A 20,479-nucleotide genomic window follows, 5' to 3' on the forward strand; every position below is an offset into this window, starting at 1 on the left:
ATGCCCTCTCCAAACCCCAGTTTGTATTTTGAAGCCCTAACCCCCAAGGGGCCTATATTTGGAAATAGGGTCTGTGAGGAACAAGGTCATAAGTGTGAAGCCTTAATCCAATAGGACTAGTGTCCTTTCAAGAGGAGGAAGGGACATGAGAGATTTGTTTCTCTGCCTGTGCACAGATCAGGGTCCTTGTGAGGACACAGAAGGAAGGCAGCCATCTTCAAGCCAAGAAGAAAGCCTTACCAGAAACCACCAACACTCGTGGCTCCTTGATCTTGGGCTTTTAGCCTCCAGAACTGTGAGGAAATAAATTTCTGTTGCTTAAGCCACCCAGTCTGTAGTATTTGGCTGTAGCCACCTGAGCAGACTAATACAGGTGGCTTCTCCCAAAAGCTGAATCTGAGTCAAGGGTTGAGTGCGGGTTGCTACTTGGAGTTCTGATCCCAGGAGCAGTGCGAGACAGCGGGGAGGTGAGAAAAAGGGAGGAAAACCACGGAGGGGAGCTGGGGCTGTGAGGAATCAGGCAGCTTCTGAAAGACTGCCAAACACACCTCAGAATCTTCCTTCTGCCCATATTATCCACCGCCTCCTGCCCCTCATTTTTGAGGGTTCCTCCTGGGGCAACCTCCTGCCTGCCAAGCTTCTCATCCATCAGAGACACTGGCACAGGCAGAAGCTGCAGGAACTGGAGAGAAATGTTCACTGTGAGCCATTTAATTTCATTGCATGGCTCTCAGGCACCTTGCTAGAAAAAATAGAATGTAATCATTTTTTAAAACTACAGATTCAAATTTTAGACAGTATCGCTGGACTCCTGGCTCTGTAACTTAGAAAACTGGCACACGTCCTCCAGCTTTCCCCTTCCTCTGGTTTTTATTATTACCTGTGTTATCATCGTTCTGTTGTTAAGGTTCTTGAAATCCATATTTTGCTTCAACCTTGGTCTATTTATTTGTTTATTCATGGAGATATAACCAACATGTATCATTGTATTAGTTTTATGCGTACAACATAATGATTTGATATGGATATATATTCCATAATGACCATCACAATGAACATCTGTTTCAGGGACATCCATCACCTCACACCAAAGCATTGATTAAAAGAGGGAGAGGTCTCTTAGCTTTTCTTCTTCTCTGATACAAAGAAGCTGGGCTGTGGAGGGCATTTTCAAATCTAGGGCTGAAACCTTCAGGCACAGGAGTGTTCATTTTTTCTGCATTGCCATTTCCTGATGTAGATCAGCTGTGGTGATTCACCAGGTGAGTTAGTCCTTTCATAATTTGCTTACTGCAGACACAGGGTCTCCTTGGAGCCAGACTGATACTTGTCTGGGCCTTTCTCAGGCTCCTCTATGGGCCAGCTGGCTCCTTTACTTATCTAAAAAGTTATTTTCTTTATGTTTTTTGCTTTAGAAAAATAGGTCACAAATACCTTGATTTGTATTTTTTTAGTCAGGAGAAGAAGAAAAAAGATAAAGTGTCCAAAGGCAATATTTAGGAAAAATGTCCTTTCTGAAAGTTGATGATTATATTTTTATTGGTCTCATGTTAGAGTTAAAAATGATTTTTCAAGGTTGTTGGGAATAGACTGATGGGCATTTTCAAGACTGTAGTGTCTCCTTTTCTGAGCCTCCTAAGAAAAAGTTGAATAGAAATAAGTTTTGCCTGGTCTGAAATCATTCCTGTTTAGAAGAATGAGGAATTTTAGACAGGTTCTTTCCAGATCTATGATTCTATAGTAAATCCTTCCAACTTTCCAATGTAAAAATATTATTTATAGAAAAAGCAGGAAAGAAAGAGGTATTGTAAATATTTTTTTGTAGTTTCTTTGGTGATTCCTAGACTGAGTCTTTTCTGTTTTCTTTAACGACTCATTTGACATACAGACAATAAAAATTCTTTAATTTTTCTGTTAAAGATCTTCATCTCACTTAAAAAAAGATGAACCATGTTCATATGATCTTAGATAATTCTGTTATGTCAATAAACAATTTTTCTTTTAGACTTGGCTATTCTGGAATAAGCTATCCTTAAGTCTTCATCTCTGCTTAAAAAAATATTCTAAAGGTCAACACATACCAAGATTATCATGTTGCTTTATTTGATTTTTTCCTATTTCTTTTTTTGGGAAAGCATTTAATTTCACGGCGTGTTCTATCTATTTAAACTATAGTTTTAAATGGCTGTAAGAACAACGTCTTTGAGATTTACTGCTCTCTTCTTTTTTCTTAAGCCGCTTTGTTTTATCTGGTTTTAATAACTTAAATATAAAAGTGAAACATGCACCTTGTTCCATAAGGAGTCATGTCTTGGGCTTAGGAGTGATTCCCTCCCCTGTTCCTTGCCCTTACTCTCTCATTCTCACTCTTCCCTTCTGTCTTTCCTCCTCTGAATTGACATTTGTTCATTCTGGAATCGCCATTTATAATGAATTGCTTGCAGCTGATTGCATGGACTACATGACTCCTTAATTTGATATTACAACGGGCCAATACTTTGATATAATATAGACAGTGCTATGAAACTGAGAATATTAGGTTAATCATGGGCAAAAATTAAGAATCTGTTTTAGTAAAAAGTTAATTTTTTTTGGGTAAAGATTTTATTTATTTGACAGAGAGAGATCACAAGTAGGCAGAGAGGCAGGTAGGGGGTCTGAGGGGTGGGGAAGCAGGCTCCCCGCCGAGCAGAGAGCCCAATTCGGGACTTGATCCCAGGATTCTGAGATCATGACCTGAGCCGAAGGCAGAGGCTTAACCCACTGAGCCACCCAGGCGCCCTAAAAAGTTAATTTTTGCATGCTGTAGTCATGTTGCTTTGACGAAGTATTTTCTTATGGCTCCTTTTTTCCGTAATTCCTTTCCAACCAGCATGAATGTTTAGCCCAGCACAGGAGCTCCTCTCCTTTGGACTCACTTCTCCTTAAGCCCAACCTTCATTCTTCTCAATAGATGGATTCCAAAAGGAGCAGATTTAAAATTCACTGCCTGGTCATGAATAAATATGATAAAGAGAAATGTTGAGGTAACGTTATATTACAAAATGTTCGCTTAAAAAAAACTCATCATTTTGCTCCCAGGGAACTTCTTTATTAAATTTATTTTAGCAAATAATGTCATTCATTAAAAAAGAAAAAATCTACCCAAGGGCCTTAATAAAATGGAAGCGCCAACACACAGCATTTTATGTCATGAAAACAACAGCTCTGAGAAGTGAACAGGAAAGCCCACTGCTTCCTGCTGACTCTGGCTGTTTGGTTTTCCAGCGCCTTCCCTCTAGTTCTGTGCACGCACATACAGAAAGGACACACACTCCTTAGAATTTTGTTTATTTTCATTTCCTGGTTGTTTTTGTTCATGCAGTGTTTATTTAAAGTAAGTGGTGTTAATGGCAGCCCACTCCCCTCTCGTGCTGTCCCCCTCCCCTGTCTTTATTTCCAGTGTAACAGGATCTTGTTGTTCTTCCTAAATAGTAGGGAAGATTGCAATGGGGACGTGACCGGAGTTGGTCGGTTCTCACTGTGGCTCCGGGTAAAAGACGTCTGTCTGCTACAGTGGCCTACGCAGCCACAAGAAAATCACTGTTCAGTGTCCTTGTACAAAAATAAGCTCTTTTGCTCTTTCTAGCTTCTTTCGGACTTTCCCTAGCAAATGACCGGGAAGGGCAGAATAGCAGATTATTTAAAAGCCAAATGTCTGGTGTGAGTTAGAGCTGGGCCTGAATGCCAACTCTGCCATGTGGCAGTCAGGAGCCTCCTCACCTACCACACGGCTATTGTGAAGACAAAATAATGGCTGAAGTCATTGCTGTCACAGATTACAACTTCAGTAAAATGTGGTTCTTACTTCTGTTGTCTTATAATACTAACTTGTGTTGGCAAGCCATTTTATTATTTTTATAGTATTCCGCACCCTTTGAGTTCTGCTAGATTCCTACCTTTGGAGGAGTCTTATTACCTACATTTAACAATTAGAGTTGATGTTTGCACATTTGTGATTAGAACAACCTTCTTCGGTTGATATTAAATACAAGTAGCCATCCATTCTCAGTGTGCTAATTGTCCAGCCCAAGCTGACCCTAAAGGCTGTGGGATTCAGGAAGGGCAGAAGACTTCTTGGGGACGGAAGTGCGTATTTAGAATTCTGAGAAGCCGGCAAGTTTCCTCCTCTGACAGATCAGACCAAGAGTCCAAAGACCTGCATATTAGATTCACCTCTGACGCTGACTCATTGTCTTCCCAGTTAACCTTTTGAAATCTCAGTCTCTTTGTTGATCAGGTTAGTTTTCCAAGAGAACTGCTTCAGTCTTGTTGTTCTACGGCTTAAAAGCTTCCATTGCTCACTGAATTGAAGCCCAGACTCCGTGCTTGGCATTCACGGCCCTAGCCCGCTTTCCCAACCTTGTCTGCTGCGGTGTCATTGTTCCTTGAAGCCTTCCCAGGCTCCTTTGTCCTGGCCCTTCTCTGTCTCTGCCACTGTACTGCATCCCCCCCAGCTGCTGAAGACTTAGGCGTGATGTTCCTTTTCACATTTCCTCAGCAGCCCCCATCAATCAATCATTTGTCACCAGTCCTACTAATTTTCCCTGACTAAAATCCTTTAATGTGTTCTTCGCATTCTCTCTGGATTCCGGGCACTAGGTTGAGCTTCCTCTGTATCTTGCCTAGACTGTTGCAGTAGCCCCTTGGTGCTTTCTGACTTGCTTGCTTCCTTTAAATCTGTTCTCCATCCTGCAGGCAGGGGGAGCTCTCTGAAATACCACTAGGATGGTGTCATGCTATTGCCTACAATCCTTCCATGCTTTTCCATGAGTTTATGGGAAATAATCCAAAGCTTTTCATAGCTCACTTTGCTTTGTCTTTCCTCTTGATTGAAAGCTACAAGAGGGGCACCTGGGTGGCTCAGTCAGTTAAGCATCTGCCTTTGGCTCATGTCATGATTCCAGGGTCCTAGGATGGACCCCTGCATTGGGCTTCCTGCTCAGCTCTCCCTCTGTTGCTCCCCCTGCTTGTGCTCTCTCTTTCTTTGTCAAATAAATAAGTAAAATTAAAAAAAAAAAAAAAAAAGCTACTAGAGAGTGGGGACCATGTGTTACTCAGCTTTGTATTTCCCAAAGCACCCGGCAAGGCAGTTTGAATTCTAGTAGGTGTTCATTACATGCCTGTTACATGATTTTATCAAATGGAACTAATATCGACTTGACCTTTCTCAAGGTAGGGCTGATGATTCAATGGAGTATTATGTAGAAGAACACTGACAAAATTAAATGGTCCCATCCTCAGTGATGATATTAAAAAAAAAAAAAAAAGCTTAGGTGATTCCCATATTCCTAAATCCCTCTGAAAACTTTGTTCTTCTAGCAAACGATGCCACAAAAGCTCATTTTCACATTCCACGTGATTGATGTTTGGGAGAGGGTTAACTGTTGCAAATCTCAAAGGTAAAAGTAACAGTATAGGGCACCTGGGTGGCTCAGTGGGTTGGGCCGCTGCCTTCGGCTTGGGTTGTGATCTCAGGGTCCTGGGATCGAGTCCCGCATCAGGCTCTCTGCCCAGCAGGGAACCTGCTTCCCTCTCTCTCTCTCTGCCTGCCTCTCTGTCTACTTGTGATCTCTGTCTGTCAAATAAACAAATAAAATCTTAAAAAAAAAAAAAAGTAACAGTGTAGTTTATAGAGACCGCAGAGAAAGAGGGTGGAGATAGGATGCAGTCTGTAGGTCTATCAGTGGCAAGCGGCACAGCAGACCTCGATGAGGCCCAGGGCTCTCAACAGACGCCAACAAGCATTTCATGAGCATCTGGAGGGGCTTCATGTTCCATACCATTGCTCAAGGACCTTTTTTTCTTGGCCAAGATTTACTTGGTAATTCCACAAGGCCAAGTGGCCTGTTGCCAGAGTTCAGCTCTTCTTTCTTTCCCGTCAGTTCATCCCTTCCTCTCCTAGCTGCGAAGCTTGGAAGAGAGGATGTGACATTGGATGGCTCTCGTGCTGGTCCCCTTCCCTTCAAGCACTGTTTCACCACAAACGTGGAACTCTCCATTGCTCCTCTTAAAAGAGATGAAAACTTCTCTGCTTAGAATTCAGTGACTCATCCCACTTGGACTCAACCGCATTCTTTCTAGGGCGGAAACCCTGAATTCAAGTGCAGCTGGCCAAGTCGGGGAAAGAACTCTAAGCTGTTTCTGGGAAAGAACTTTAAGTCTCCCTGCTGATGATGAGAAATAATTTTTACTCTTTGTAAAGGGTGAGAAGCCCGAGTGTGCTAGTGAATAATAATCTTGCACTTAGCCAAGGAATGCTTGGGTGGTGTTTGGATTGCCATTAATTTTTTTAAATTAAATTTAAGCATCTATGTGCCTGAATTCTTCTGATATATGAATTCCAGGGAGGCATCGACAGAGGAAGAAGTAGAGACTGGAGTGAAATTAGGGGTGGGTTCCTAGATACTCGGAACATCAAATTGTCTTTTTGTTAAATCCTTTTGTAGCCAAAGCCAGACTTTTCAGTGTTATTTGTAACTGGGGATAGCCACCATATGTGATTTTCATTATATACCAGAAGCTAAGCTAAGCACGTACCCTGCAAGATTTCATTCAGTCCTCCCATTGACCCCATATGATTCACAGACTAGAATTACCAAACGGAATCTGCATTTGCCTGAGATACCAGTGGGTGTTTATTCGGCACCCAGGTAGAAAGAACCCTCTAGGGACTGTCACAAAGTTGTGACAGAGGAGGGGAGGTAAGTTATGGAAAGAAAGGCAGTGTTCCATAGAATCCCAGTCAGGGAAGGACTATCGGGGGAAATGGATGGATGCTAAACTCCTTTGGGCAGGTAATAATCTCGTCCGGCTTTTATAAATCATGGAAGTGTGTTTCAGAACTTTCTGGTTTGCGTATTTCCATAGGCAGGAGACTCCTTTAGGCTAGCTTAGTGCTGTGCTCTCATCCAGGTTACAGGGAACCCAGAAGGAATGTAATTAACCTCATTATCTAACCTAAAACCTGGCGCCGTGGAGCTGGTGGCTCCTAGGTTCCAGCAGGCGGGATTCAGCTAAGCCAACCAATGCATTCTTTTGTGTATGTCTTGCCAAGGTCCCTTAAGAACATCTATACAGCTTGGAAATTTTCAGGACAAATCCTTTTCAAGTGTAAAACAAACAGGGGTTTGAAAATCTTTCCTTCTGTTCCAGAGAGAATTCCAGCTGTCCGCTGCTCCCTTCCCTCCAACGAAAACAAAACACGAGGGACTTGTCTCTATTTACAGTCCGCAGAGTTTCATCTGAGTGCTGGCTTCCAAGGTGTGCACTTTTGCTTTATTTCCTCTGCTGGTGGGATTTTCATCTTCTGCACAACTTCTGTGTCCCCCAGTGCTTCTCCATACTCGTTACTCGTTGCGCTCTGTGGTTCAAGCCATTATTCGTTCTTCTATTGCTGTCGCTTCCTCATTTTTGTAGTCACCCCCTCTCCTGCCAGTGTACTGTGCTGTCATGATTATCTTCACGAACCCCACCATGAATTTTCCCCTGCCTTAATCCTGTTTGAAACTGGTGATAGTTCCCTCCTGGTCCCTAAAGCCTGCGGGGTAAAAGTACCAACCTTCTGGTCTTGGGGTTTGAGGCAGAGCTTAATTACTCATCCTTCTTCCTTCCTAATTCTGAATCAGTTGTGGGTTAGACGTAAGCCAGATGGGGTGAGAGGGCAGTATCCCATTTACTGCCGGTCATACTGCCCTGGCGCTTGGGCCAAAGGCAGGCTGAAATGTGACTTCCTGTAATCCTTCCCTGGAATTTACCCATAAAGTTCAGGAAGAACGGCTGGAGAACTGGAGGCCATTTTCCTTTAGTGTAGGTTTGGGGGCTTGGGGATTGCCTTAGGGGTTGAACGATCCATCAGAAGCCTGTTTGCAGGGCTGGGACAATCTGTGGAAATAACACTGCCTTGAGATCTCAGAGGGAGGCCAGCCTGTTTAGTTTCTGGAAATGCAGCGGGCTTGGTGACAGAGACCAGCAGTCCGACTATAGCATGGCTCCGTAATCCAACCTGCTTTTGGAGTTTCTGTCTCTTAGCAGAAAGTCTTTACCTGGGTGCCTCTTGGTCCCTGCCCTTGGAACCTTGGCCTGGGATAATGATGTGGGGTTCATCCTTATGGAAGTCTTTTTAAAATGGGGAGAATTGTAGCTTTTGGGGGGACAGGGAATATATTTGAGAGACCTGGGAACTAGAGTTTCTCCTGTGCTCTACCTCTTCCTGCATCCTGATGTGACCTCCTTTGGAAATAGAAGAATCAGTTTTTGTGTCTTCATAAGAATTTCGGGGAGAAGAAGTAATCTCTTTGGTGAGGCTTTGTGGAACTTTCCCTTTCTGCCATCAGAGAGCTAGTTTGGTCCCAGACTTTTAGGAACCGTCCCAAAGTGTGTGAAACTGGGGGTCAACCCACTTTAACTTTGTCACAGTTGATTCCCCAGACACGCAGAGATGAACTACATTGAATCCCAAAACACAAATATGAAAAATCTGCCCAGCTGCTTTTTTTTCGCATTTACCAAGCCCTGTTATCCTCCCATAACGCGAAAGGCCACCCTCCCTGCCTGGCATCTCACCTATTCTCAGCTGAATGCTCATTGTAATGCCTGTTAATTCCCAACCCCACTTGCAGGTCCTGATCTCTGCAATAGGCAGGGTCTTTGTGGGTATAAGTGTGAGAGTACCCAACTCAAAGTGGATTATGGCCAGAGGTATGGAAGTCCAAGAGGTCCCTCTGGCTTCAGGCTTGGCTGTATCCAGGGGCTGCAGCTACATTGTGATGATTTTCTCTTTCTGTAGCCTGGTTCTTCCATCTGGTAATTTTACCTTTGGGCAGTCTGTATTTTTATAACTGCTTCTAATATCAGAGAAAGAAAGATAGCCCTCCATTTTCCTCCCAGAGATCCTATCTCCTATATGACAGAGAGGGTCTGATTAGCACACCTTGGGGAAAGACTTTTCTTTGACCAGTTGTAGTGCCCAGAGGGAGGGTTGCTCCGAGTAACCAGGTCTGGGAAACTGCCCTTCATGGATCTTGTCCCACTGTACCATAATCCTGTGTTTCTGTGTCTTATTTGGTCTCCCCATTAGATTCAGGGATGAGGACGCCAAAGATTGCTGCTTGTCACTCTCACAAAGAATCACAAAGCTTGTCACGTCTCCCAGAAGGAGTCAGCCAAGCCTAGATTTCACTCACTTGAAAAGAGAGGAAAAGAGTCTCCCCAGGCACTGCAGGCTCGTGGCCAGGTGGCGTTTGCTCCCACCGCCACAGCCAGCAGGGTCAGCAGCCCTCAGACACCCCGAGAAAGGATGCTGGCACAGCTCTTTGCCGTGCGGAGCCAGCCCCTCCCCTGCTGAAGCTGGAGGCTCAGGGCAGCTATTGCCTGGGAGGTCTGCAGAGACGCGGCCCTGGCCAAGCCACCTGCCCAGGCTTTTCATGCCCTGCATGCTGCCAGATTTTCTCAGGCCAGGGGGGTTTCCCAAAATAGGACAGAGCGCTGTCCAGGACTTGGTGGTACACCCAGCTTTGGGGGCCGCACACCAAAGTGGCCCCCTCCAGGTTCTTTTTATAATGCTCTTTAAAAATAAATTTATTTTGAATGAATTTTAATTCTACAGAAAATTTGCAGAGACAGTACAGTTTCTGTATGTCCTTCACTTAGCTTCTCCTCTTGCTAACACCTTAGAGCCGTGCTGAATTGGTCAGAATAAGGAAATTAATATTGCTATTCACAAAATACAGACTTGATTCAGATTGTAGCAGTTTTCTCACTGATATACATGTATATACATATATACACATGAAGAAAGAAAAAGAAAAAAAAAGTGTGTGTATATGTATACATATATATACATATACATATACATATATATATGTATACATACACATATACACACACTTTTTTTTTTCTTTTTCTTTTTTTTCCTTCTAGGATATCACATTGCCTTTAACCAAGTTCTTTTGATTAACTCAGGGAACTAATTCTCTTATGTCAAGATGTTTGTGGGGTAGATTAATTGCTTTAATGGCTTTCATTTATCACCCCTCCCTCTTCCTATGCTCCCTGCAATGCAAAATTTTAGCACCTCCTGTAAAGAGGTGGTCTACTTTCCCACTCTTGAAACTGGGCTGGCCTGTGAATTGCTTTGGCCAATAAAAGGCAGCAGATACAAAGATGAGCCCATTCTGAGCCTTGGCCACAAGAGGCCTTGGGTGCCGCTTGCTTGCTACCTTGGACCCCAGCCTCCTTCGTAAGAACAAGGCTGGGCCAGCCTGCTAGGTTGAGGAACTGTAAGAACCGGAGGGGAGCTATCCCAACTGTATCATGAGGCTACATTCGACAATCAGGCCCCAGCTGGCTGCCCGTCCGTGAGCGAGTCCAGCCAAGATCGGCTAAGCCCGTCCTAGAGCAGCAGGACTACCCAGATGGCCTATAGATTTGTGAGCAAAATAAATATTTATTATTGTGAGCCACTGAGGCTTAGTGGTTGGTATTTAGGCGACAGTATGGTAGCAACAGGTCACCGATAGAGCTGGGCCAGGAGAGGTCCTGATATCGGCCATCTGGTGACTCCGGCTCCATGGTCACTAACAAGTTCCGTTGAATTTGTTAACTCTTTTGGATTGTGGGTCTTCTTCATCTTAGACTTTTGTAACTCGGTTTAGTGAGTACTTGTTATAGGATCCACCTCTCTTGAGCTGAGAGGATTTGAATAGAAAACTCGTACCTGGGCAACATTTGTCCTGTGACACTGAGCAGCTCTGGGGGCTCTTCCAGCCTGTGTGGTCATTGGCTTGTGCACACTGACTGGAGCTGTGGTCTCTACCAGATGTCTCCGGATTTCATTCTTGATAATTCCCAGGACAAGGGATCTATGCATGCTTGCTCTAGGATTTTGCTGCTTTGGGTAGTTCCCGAATAAGCTGTCGATTGTTGGCAGGGCTTTCTGCTGACTGCAGTGGGTATAAGCCTGGAATTTAAATTTGATGTGTTCTGCCATCTTAGATTAATACAAATTTTTTTTTTCCCCTCTGCCAGGGTAGACAATGGTCTCCCCACCAACCGTCTGTCTCTCTTTTCTAGCTCTCTCAAAACTGTAGGATGTGTTTTGGGGCAAAACCAGTTGCAAAGGGACATTATACCATGAAACAGCTTTACTGTCTCAGTCTTGGAGCCACATTCTGGTACCCTGGAGAAGGTCTTTGCCCTTTCCACGATCTTGGAATTCTACATCTTACCGGGATGGTGGCAGTTTTCCCAGGATTGCGAAGATGCAGCGGCTGTCCCAAAGCTTTTTGCTCTGCTCCTTGAGGAGAATATCTTACCCCAACTCCCTTCCAGGAAGAGCTCAATACCTAGTGGACAGGAAAGCGATCAAGGAAGCTGCCGTATGTGTCTGAGCCCCCATCAACAGCAATGGCCCAGTTGTGTCGGATGAGGACGAGGGTCCAGAGGTCTGACTCCCTCCTACAGGCTCGCAGATGCTCCTGTTTACAATTCCCGGCTTAACACTTTCAGGCAGCTGTGCCCCCATGCCTGCCCGGGACTTTCTGGGTTTTGTTGAATGAAATGACTGACTTCCTGTTCATGTCCTCCCCTCTTGCCACCGACAACCCTGTTGTTCAGCTTTCTCGGTTCCTTCACACTCTTCCTTCTTCCAAAAATGCGTTGACACCCGTTTTCCATTCAGGACTGTACCCTCTTATATCCTCTCAGTCCTTGTGGGTTTCCATCTTGGTTTTGTTCCTCCAGTTTTATTTCAGTGGGGGCTTTGCAAGACAGCAACATCCGTATCCCATGCTCTGTGTTTAGCCTGAGGTTGTCAGACCTTCCAGGCTTTTAGGAATATATATAAATTATTCCTGCTATAGTAATAGTCTTCTTCAGGCATTTTGTCTTGCTTTAAAAATAATCACTTAATAAATTATTTTCATAGAAAAGGGAATACAGAGTTTAGAATTTTATTTTATTTTTTGTTATTTTTTAAAGATTTTATGTATTTATGTGAGGGGGAGGGACAGAACATGAACAGGCTCATATGAGGGCAGAGGGAGAGGGACAAACAGACTCCCCACTGAGCAGGGAGCCTGACCTGGGGCTCGATCCCAGAACCCCGAGATCATGACCTGAGCTGAAGGCAGATGCTTAACCCGCTGAGTCACCCAGAGGTGCCAGAGTTTAGAATTTTAAAGCAAAATTATTTTTTACCTAGAGGGGTTTCATTAACTCTTTTAAGAATAGCAACAGGGGCACCTGGGTGGCTCAGTGGGTTAAGCGGCTGCTTTCAGCTCAGGTCATGATCTCGGGGTCCTGGGATCGAGTCCTGCATCAGGCTCTCTGCTCGGCGGGGAGCCTACTTCCCTCTCTCTCTCTGCCTGCCTCTCTGTCTACTTGTGATCTCTCTCTGTCAAATAAATAAATAAAATCTTAAAAAAAAAAAAGAAGAAGAAAAAAAAAAGAATAGCAACAAACAAAACTTAAACACCACCGGCCACATCTAACAATTGATGATACCCAGTTTTGTTCAAGAGAATGGATTTTCTTTTCTTATTGCTGTCAGCACTCTCATTAACACAGACTTCATATTCATTTGTCATCGTAATCGCCCATTTTACTCATAAACAAAAGAAGAAGTCCCACAAAGGAAGCCGCTCTGGTGTTACAGCTTCTCTTCTGTGAAGCCCATGTTGGCCGTGAGAGGCACCAATAATGCGAAGGCTGTTCCAGAACGTAGCAGGGCTGCGACATGATAGTCAAATCACACTAAGCTTTCACACATGCAAATACTCTCTTGTGAAATATAAACAGGATCGTACCACACCCACTATTTTGCAATTTGCTTATTTCTCTTTATGTATCATGAGCTTCTCCCACGTCAGTACATAAAGAACTACCTCACCTTTTTTTTTCTTAAACAACTTCTCAGACGATTTCCAATTCAAAGCAATGTTGTAACAATCATGCTTTCATATGATTTTTTTGCTCATTTGTCTATGTATTTCTGGAAGATTTGTTTTCCCTCCAGAAGCAGAATTCTGAGTCAAAGGGGCTGCACCTGTTACATTTGGGTAGATAAAGGCCAGACTGCATTTCAGAAAACTATCAGCTCATGCTTCCAGAGAAATTGTCAGAATGCTCATTTTTTTTCATCCCCTCTCCAAAACGCTATCTATTTCCTCCTCTTAGTTTTTGCCTCTCTGATCAATGAGACAGCATTGTCTTTGTTGACACTCGTGATTCCCAGTGCAGTGGTGTTACTCCCTCTGCTTCTGGCAGCTTCCATCCACGGATACCTCTCTTCCATTTCTAGTAAATGGTGGAAGACAGAGGTCAGCCCTAATGTTTTCTACAAGTCCAGGTGCCTTCTCATTAAAGGGTGGTGGTTCTTGAGAACATGAATGACGGAGTAGCTTGTGTTGTTGACCTCCTGTTTCTCTCACTCTGGTAACATTTTAGAAATCTGCCCAGTCAGGGCTCAGAGGCTCTATCTCTTATGTTTTCTGAGAAGAGCTTGAACTTTCAGTAAGAACTGACTCTAGCCAGGCAGAGAATAATTTCTTTAACTGCCTTTCTTGGTGCTTTAGTCCAGTCTTTGGAGCTTCTTTCTGTATCTCTTCCTTGTAGTAGCTGTTAGAGATAAATCCTGATTTTTCCTTTTTAGGCCTCTGAAGGGTTTTCTTCCTCCTCCCCCCAACACCCTCATGAGATGTGGCTGTGGGAGTTAATGCCCCAGAGACAACCTTGATCAACAGGGGATGGGTGCTGCTATTGTCTCCCTTTTGTCCTCTAGGCAGCTAGTTCTGAGAAGGGTTTTGTAAGACCATTTAGAAGGTTCTGCAGGACTGAACTGCCCACAGCAGTGGCCAGTATGTCTGTGGTAGGCTGAATCATGACACCCCAAAGATGGTCACATTCTTACCTTGGAATCTTTAAGCACATTATCTTATATGGCAAAAGGGACTTTTTAGAATTGGTTAAAGATTTTGAGATGGGTAGATTCTATTGGGTTATCTGGATGGGTCAAATGTAACCACAAGGGTCCTTATAAGGAAGAGGCAGTAGAGTCAGAGTGCAAGGTATGAAGTTGGAAGCAAGAGGTTAGAGTGATGTGAGGAAGGGGTCACAGGCCCAGGAATTCTGGCATTCTCTACAATCTGAAAAAAACCCAAAGGAATAGATTTTATTTTCAGAGACTTCAAAAGAAACCGGTTCTGCCAACACCTTGATTTCAGCCTGTATGACCCATTTCAAACCTCTGACCTCATGACCCTCAGATAATACACTTGTAAGGTTTTAAGGCAGAACTCTAAGAGGAAACTCTTAGAGTTCCACTGTTCCACTCCCCATCCCTCACTCCTGTTCCCTGAGGTCACAATCCCAAGCCTTTGTATCAGAGTCTGCTTTTGAGGGAGCCCTGGCTAAGACAGGGAATAATTAGATTTCCATTGACCATTTCCGTGGTGGGTTTTTCCCTGAGGACCATGTCTAGGACATACGAAGCTGGTTCATCTTAGATTCTAGACAGGATGGCCACTGGCAGGGAGAGGGGTCCTCCACTAAAAGATGCTCAAGTGTTCCCGGTGAGCAGGGATTGAGGGAAAAGCAGCATGTGGCAAGCCAGACTACACTCCCAGGTCAGGGGGTTGAAGGGGAGGTTCCCTGGTCATGGGGCAGCAGTGTGTGTGTGTGTGTGTGTGTGTGTGTATGTGTCCAGGAGCACCCCATTAGAGTCTAACTAGGAAAACAGAGACATTTTCCAGTGTTTACAGTGGTGGGACTTTGCTGTGGTGAATGATTTATATGGGTGACAGAAGAACTGAGATCCAGACAGGGAGTGGAGAGGTGACCCAGATATGGGCATGAGCAGGAAGCTGCTATGCCCTTGGGTTGGAGGACAACGTGAGGGGCGGTGTTACTGCAGCCCGTGCCCTGGGACCACTGGAAGGGATCTGGACTCTGAGTGGGGCTCTTTCATGGGAGCCGAGCTTCTGAGACAACACAGCCACAGCTGGAGGGGCCACTGGATATGAGGTGAGATGGAAAGACGTGCCCTGGCTCCTCCCTTTCTTCCCGCTTTCTGTTTCCCATTCAGTGCCTCCAACTAGCCAAACCCCAAGAAACCAGCCCTGTGGAAATACAGAGCAGGTAGAGTAAAGGATGGATCTGAGAGCAAACAGACATAGGACAGGCCTCAGCCCACTGCCAAGGAGGCTTTGAAGAAACATCCACAGGAGAAAAATTCCATTTCAAACACCTGCCAGTCTCTGTGGAAACCAATTCCAGAGTAGTGCCACTTGAGCGATATATTGTCCTGCCTCTGACTCCTCTTTCTCTCCATGCTCCAAGCCCTGAGGGGTCAGAAGCTATAGCCAGTGTGGAGGTTTGTTCCTGGAGATGCTGACAGAATAAAAAAGGAGGACTCCAGATTCTCGCTTCTTTTCCCACAGCTCACTTCCCCCTCAGCACAGGCTTGAGCTAGGGAAGGTGGACACTTTAATCCTCAATGAAATTTTTGGTGATTACATTCAAACGTACATTAATTATTAAAACAAGTCTACTTTCAGCGGTTCTGAAATGACTGGTGAACATTATCTGAGAACAGTCAGGTAACGTGAGGGGCCTGCCCGAGAGCTCACCTAAAGGGGTAAGACAAAGTCTCTCTCCACTCTGAATGGTCACGCCAAGAAAGTTGTGAGAGAAGAACATAACTTCATTGAGTAAAATTCTATGCACAATGGGATCAAATTCTTTGACCCCATTGTGCATAGAAAGCTTTGTCAATGGTCCCACTAAAGTTCTTCTCACTTGACTAGAGATGACAAGACTCCACACTCCCTGCTTTACCGTCACCACTCAGTTAGGGGCCAGTAGTCACATAACTGGTTTTTCTCCACTATCCCCATGACAGGAAGTGAAATGTGAGTGAAAATGGTTGGTGTCTATGGTTTGGGGGCTCCCGCCACTATTCAGACTGAAACATTCTGTTTTACTATTCTTTAAGATCCATGTGGAATGATTATGTTTTTGTCATCAGCAGAAAAAAAGGAGTGTATGGGCTGTGTCGAGTTATGAAGAGACAAATATCTGTTTGTGCACACTCATCTTCTGTGATTGTTGAAATTCATACCCCTTACCTGGGCACACTTGTCTGGAATTCTGAAGAGTCCTTGTTTGAAGCACATCTGTTCCACAAACTAAAATAATCCTGGGTAAGAATTGGAACAAGTCAGTTTGAAATCAGAGTTGTGTCCCCAGGAGAAAAATGGCATTGAGGTACATGCTCAGAAATCCCGGCTGTTTTTAGACAGAGGCTGTCATAATCCCATGACTGAGAGTGTATCATAGAAAGGGCTCGGCCTGGAAAGACCCCAACTTCAGGCATCAAGATGCCAAAAGTATTGAATCTCTTCTTGAGGAGGGAATGCTGTACCATCTTTGATGAGAAGTATGGAGACCTGGGGGATACTGGAGGGTCTTTGCTTTGAAGGGAGAGACTCCCTCCATAATCAGGCAAAGAAGAGATTTTAAGGCTAGGAATTGGGAGATCTCATTGGTGCAAGTGAGAGAAAGTCCAGAAACTGGAACCAAAACTACCTCTCCAACAAGGAGACCACCCCTCACACACGCAGTGACTCTGGAGAGGGGAGAGAATGCAGGATATTGGGTTGATATTTTACCCAAACCTGTTCTCTGTGCTTAGATAAGGATAGCTTCTTGCTCTTATTGAGCAAGGACTCCTCGAAACTTACCCAGCTGTCAAGGGAAGCCATGCCTGCGTCTGAGGCAGAGTCATCTCAGCGGGGTGGAGTGGGTGAGGGCAGGGAAGCCGGGAGAAAGGAGGGTGTCCTGAGAAAACAAATAGTGATTCTCTAGCGGGAGAGCATTGGGAGGCTGTGCTTGAGGATGAGGCATGGATTGTGACACTTGAGGCCATCAATGGGCCACACAATGGCCACACAATGAGAGGAACGGGCTTGGAGTGACCACATGAAGGAGAGCAGAAGGGCGCTGAGACTCTGGGGGCTTCTGCCATCTGAGCAGCACTGAGGTCAAGGTGGCCTGGGCAATGCTTGTCCATCCCTGCCCAGGAGCTTCAGCAACTGGTTTTCGAGGGGATATCTGGTGGGGACCTCCACCAAGAGCTGATGTGATGGGCAACAGTGATGCTTGTTCAGCTATGTCTGAGCCCCTGAGTACAGATCTCCCCCCTTATAGGGACCCAGAACACCCACAAATGCCAATGTCACTCCCAAACCTAACTATAGAATACAAAAGCAAAAATACAGGTCTTCGACACCCAGGACTGTATGGGACATGGAAAATAAAACCTTCACCCCTTTACTTGGGGGAACTGAGGAGAAACAACCCAAGGTTTGTTCCCAGAGATGGGGCATGTGGGAACATGGCCATGGGTACCATCCCTGTTGTATGAGCCACAAAACCACATTGTCTGTGGCCCACCCTGACCCCATAACTCACATGGCTCTTTTAAAGGAACTCAATTCATATTCTACTTCACCTTTTTTTTTTTTTAATTTTTTATTTTTTATAAACATTTATTTTTATCCCCAGGGGTACAGGTCTGTGAATCACCAGGTTTACACACTTCACAGCACTCACCAAAGCACATACCCTCCCCAATGTCCATAATCCCACCCCCCTTCTCCCAAACCCCCTCCCCCCAGCAACCCTCAGTTTGTTTTGTGAGATTAAGAGTCACTTATGGTTTGTCTCCCTCCCAATCCCATCTTGTTTCATTGATTCTTCTCCTACGCACTTAAGCCCCCATGTTGCATCACCACTTCCTCAGATCAGGGAGATCATATGATAGTTGTCTTTCTCCGCTTGACTTATTTCGCTAAGCATGATACGCTCTAGTTCCATCCATGTTGTCGCAAATGGCACGATTTCATTTCTTTTGATGGCTGCATAGTATTCCATTGTGTATATATACCACATCTTCTTGATCCATTTATCTGTTGATGGGTATCTAGGTTCTTTCCATAGTTTGGCTATTGTGGACATTTCTGCTATAAACATTCGGGTGCACGTGCCCCTTTGGATCACTATGTTTGTATCTTTAGGGTAAATACCCAATAGTGCAATTGCTGGGTCATAGGGCAGTTCTATTTTCAAAATGGATGAAGGACCTCAATGTGAGAAAGGAATCCATCAAAATCCTTGAGGAGAACACAGGCAGCAACCTCTTCGACCTCAGCCACAGCAACATCTTCCTAGGAACAACGCCAAAGGCAAGGGAAGCAAGGGCAAAAATGAACTATTGGGATTTCATCAAGATCAAAAGCTTTTGCACAGCAAAGGAAACAGTTAACAAAACCAAAAGACAACTGACAGAATGGGAGAAGATATTTGCAAACGACATATCAGATAAAGGACTAGTGTCCGGAATCTATAAAGAACTTAGCAAACTCAACACCCAAAGAACAAATAATCCAATCCTGAAATGGGCAGAGGACATGAATAGACATTTCTGCAAAGAAGACGTCCAGATGGCCAACAGACACATGAAAAAGTGCTCCATATCACTCGGCATCAGGGAAATACAAATCAAAACCACAATGAGATATCACCTCACACCAGTCAGAATGGCTAAAATCAGCAAGTCAGGAAATGACAGATGCTGGCGAGGATGCGGAGAAAGGGGAACCCTCCTACACTGTTGGTGGGAATGCAAGCTGGTGCAGCCACTCTGGAAAACAGCATGGAGGTTCCTCTACTTCACCTTTGATTTCTAAGCAGGACCCAAAATATGGGTGTTACCAAGATTTTTATCATTTGCTTTTCTCTTTGGCACCACAGTACACATTATCTCCATAATCTTAGTATCAGCAAATGTTATCTAGGGGTTTATAGTTCTTGCTAAAACTATAAACTTTCCACTGCCACACCCTGGTTTGAAGTATGGTTGGTAAGCATTCTCTGTAAGATCAGAGAGACTGCTTCTTGACAGAGTTTGTCCAATCTGAATGATCCAGAATATAGGCAGAAAAAGCCAAGGGTTATTTTGTAATTATTAGCAATTTATGAATACATCTCATACAGCTATGCTGGACATAGATTGACTTTGCTGTTTTAAAAGTGCTTTCATGTACAAGTCTAGAAATACATTTGGTCCACATCCGGGGAATTTACATGGAGACATTAGAGCAAAAACCTCTGTAGTTGGCAGCATATAAGTCCTGTCTGGAGGGAAAAGGCCTGCCTTCCTTCCAGTGTAGCTCCAAGATTATAGAGAGAAATGAACATGACTGGCCTGCTTCCAATGGCAGATCCCATATAGAAAGGTAATTGGAGATCTCTTCTGAGGGACTCCACAGAGGGCTCCCTTCCTCTGTGCGTATTAGACTGTCTTATGCTAACCTCTCAGGCTGGTGGTGAACACATTAGGAGAATGCTGTGCTTGGAAAATTCACTTTATCTACTTGTTTCGTTGTTTAAGTAGATAAAGCAATTAGGTTGCCTTTGGAGGTAACTGCCTTTCTCATTTCAACCTGTCAAAATTAATCTCTTTAGAGTAATCCAGACATATACATAAATACAAATGTGCTGAAAATATATATATTTTAAAGATTTTATTTATTTATTTGACAGAGGTTACAAGTAGGCAGAGAGGCAGGCAGAGAGAGAGAGAGAAGGAAGCAGGCTCCCTGCCGAGCAGAGAGCCCGATGCGGGACTCGATCCCAGGACTCTGAGATCATGACCTGAGCCCAAGGCAGAGGCTTAACCCACGGAGCCACCCAGGTGCCCCTGAAAATATTTTTGACAAATTTAAAAATTAGTTAAACATTTTTAGACTATTTTTCAAGTCCCCCAAGAATGAAGGTAAGCTTGCAAATAGGTCTTGAAGAGCGTTTAAAGAAAAGTCTCAGTAAGTCCTCAAACCACAAGAAATAATTTTTTTAACCCCAAAATTCATTTAGCTTCATAAGTACTTGGAAAAAAACCCCCACATTTTCTTTTGGGATTTTACATATAAGACACTACAATTCTCCTGTTGTATCTTGTCTAAGTAGTTTTAGACATGGTATTGTGGATTTTGTGAAATCCACAATAGTAAACATTAGTAAAAACTAATGTTTTAAATTTTTCATTGAAGTTTTGTTTTTTGTTTCCCCAGGAGGGGAGGGGATTTTTTGCTTTTAAGACTGCTTTCAGATTTCCTTTTAGTGTAGCTCCAAGATTATAGAGAGAAATGAACATGACTGTAAAATCAGAAAGAGCCGCTCTTAACTTAGTGATGGACTGCTCTGTTCATGGAGGTCACCACCTCTCTCCCCATGTTAGGACCCATTGGTCGCTAGCAACAGAGCCCAGCTCTTCCTGACTTAAGCATAGAAGGACTTTGCAGGAATGGTTCTGGATAGCTTGCAGATGCGAAGGAATTGCTGAGTCACCACGCCACGGACGGGAGCTGGACAGGCTCCAGGG

The sequence above is a fragment of the Mustela erminea genome, chromosome 15 (assembly GCF_009829155.1).
Source record: "Mustela erminea isolate mMusErm1 chromosome 15, mMusErm1.Pri, whole genome shotgun sequence".
Taxonomy (NCBI): domain Eukaryota; kingdom Metazoa; phylum Chordata; class Mammalia; order Carnivora; family Mustelidae; genus Mustela; species Mustela erminea.